Here is a 2,707-nt window from a genome sequence, read left to right on the forward strand (position 1 = left end):
GTCTACACTGTCCCTGACTCCTTCCTCCAACCCAGTCAGTCAGAGTGAGACTCAGCGTGGTGTTGGTCACAGCCCTTATTAAGATTTACACATTTTTCTCACACATACACAATTTATTATTATTTTTTTTTTATTATTTTATTTTATTATGTTTTTTATTTTTTATTTTTTTGGAAAAAAATGATTTTCTTTTATTTTTGTGAAGCTGCTTTGAGACAATGACCATTGTTAAAAGCGCTATATAAATAAAATTGAATTGAATTGATTAATATTTAAAGTCACAGATAACCGTGTAGATAAACATATAAGACCTAATTAATTTACATTAAACATAAATAAGTATAAGAATCTGTTAGAACCCAGACTCGGAGAACACAAGTGCAGGTGAGACGTTTATCAATACACTGTTTCAGAAACACGACAATCAAAACCAGCAAGGACAATCCAAATCCAAAGTCCAGTAACCAGGCACGGACTGGAACTGGCTAAACCCAGAAAGGTAAAAACAAACAGGGTCAAGATCCAAAAGATTAAAAATACTCGGTAACGACACGGGACCCAGTCACATCGTGAGGACCGGACGTACGCGCGTCTCTTATATCCGTGTCTTATAATTAGTCCCAGGTGTGTTAGTACTAGAGCTGGAGTTTTTTAACTGGACCAGAGGAACGATTCAGTCGGTGGATGATTTTGGATCGAATCACTAAAAAACAAAACATGACAAAAACAACCAAGAGCTCGACAGTCGGACCTCGAGGCAGTGTGCTTTAAACAGTGGTGCTAATCACGGCGAGACAGGAAACAGGTGTGAGTGATTAGTGACTGCAGGGGCTGATGGGTAATATCAGTCAAAAGTTTGTACACCCCTCTCTAACCCCACGCTCGTCCCTGAGGTTTATTTCTCTCTACACTGTAAAACAACACTGAAGGCGTTTATTATCCCAAACACACAATAATCTTCTCTAAACAGTTGATATTGAGATGTTTATCTGCTCCTTCTGCTCTGTAAAGCTTCATAACGGCTCTAATCTGAGCTGCTGGTTGTTAATTGGTGATTTCTGAGGCTGGTGACTCTAAAGGAACTTCTCCTCTGCAGCAGAGCTCAGGTTTGGTCTTCATGAGAGACAGTTTCATCATCATGGAGCTTGATGGGTTTTACAAACACACGCGACACAATACTGTTCTTATAGGAACTGATCCAGAACACCAGACCTTCATGTCTTAACATAACCACTGACTGTAGCTGTTGTTACCTAATTACCCAAATCCATATGTGTTGTTTTAAAGTTTTAATAAAAAAAAATAAAAAAAAGTCGTTATTGTTCTTCATCTTGAAAACAGAAAAAAATACCCAAATATCATCAGCTGCTGTGAGGAAAAGAATCCTTTTTGTGTGTGTGTGTGTGTGTGTGTGTGGTTTTGGTTTTGCTGAACAATCTTACACAACTTCCTCTGTCTCTGAATAACGTGGTTAATCTCATGCACTGCCTCGAGGTCTAATGCATCAGAGCACAGCTGTGTCACACCTTATTCCTATAAACGGCGGTGCATTATGGGTAATTTGTGTATCTACACACCACGAGTGACAGGGTTCAGACCCTGACCACCCGCAATGCATTGTGGGATATCGGCTGTGTAATGTGGATCTCAGGGTTTATATTGTACAAACAGCATGAAAGTTTATTTAGAACACGTGAGTCACGTCCAGTTTTCTTTCATTTCCTTTTTATTGATTTTTAACAACAACAAACAAAGCAGAGTCAGATGAAGAGACACTTCACACCCACAGCAAACATACCAATACAAACGATATTCTGTTCATATTAAAGAGTGATTATGGAAAAGTCAAATGGCAAAACAGTCCAATGAAAGAAAACATAAAAGAAAGAGAGTAAAGGGAAAAAAGTGAACAGGACTGGGGTCTCGATTGTTCACGTAAATCCCATAAAGGTGCCGATATCCATCTGAATGGTTCAGATTTGTTCTGTATGAAAGTTTTTCCAAAGGGAGAAGATGAGCCACTTGTACCAAACACATCTTTAGAGTTTACACAAGATGATGACTATAAGATAAGTAAACATTGCTTTGTCAGATACGTGATGAAATTTAGTAAACAGTTTAAATCAGAAGGGAGATCTAGTGATGTTTTACAATTTTACGAGACAAAGTGAATTTTCTAGCCAAAAAAGCTGGAATTTATTTACATTCCCAAAATAGATGCATTAATGTTCCTGTTTCTGAATTATATTTTAAACACAGCTGAGATACATTTGGGGAGATTTAACGGTGAGACATGTTCTGTATAAGAATTTAAAGAAAAGTTTTGCTCATGCACAGAGATTGAAGTTGATTCATTATAAACCTCCGCACATGTAGAGAGCCGTTCTTCATCGGTGAAGGATCGACCCACGTCCCTTCCCCAAACCTTTCCTGGAGGATTGACAGGTGAAGATGTTACTGATCAAAGGGAGATCTGACCCATCAGCGCCCCCTGGGGAGAAGGAGCTGATTCCCAATATCAGACATTTCCCAGCCGATTCCACCCGGTCTCATTTCAGACTGAATAGAATGACGTAGCTGGAGAGATTTAAAAAAAACAAGTTTTATGAAGTTGATAATCCGTTCTAAGACTTAAATAAAAGAGAAAAACCCATTTCTGTTCAATCAATATAAAATGCTACAATATACATGAGGAATGCTCAGTGCT

The sequence above is a fragment of the Clarias gariepinus genome, chromosome 24, assembly GCF_024256425.1.
Source record: "Clarias gariepinus isolate MV-2021 ecotype Netherlands chromosome 24, CGAR_prim_01v2, whole genome shotgun sequence".
NCBI classification, from domain to species: Eukaryota; Metazoa; Chordata; class Actinopteri; order Siluriformes; family Clariidae; genus Clarias; species Clarias gariepinus.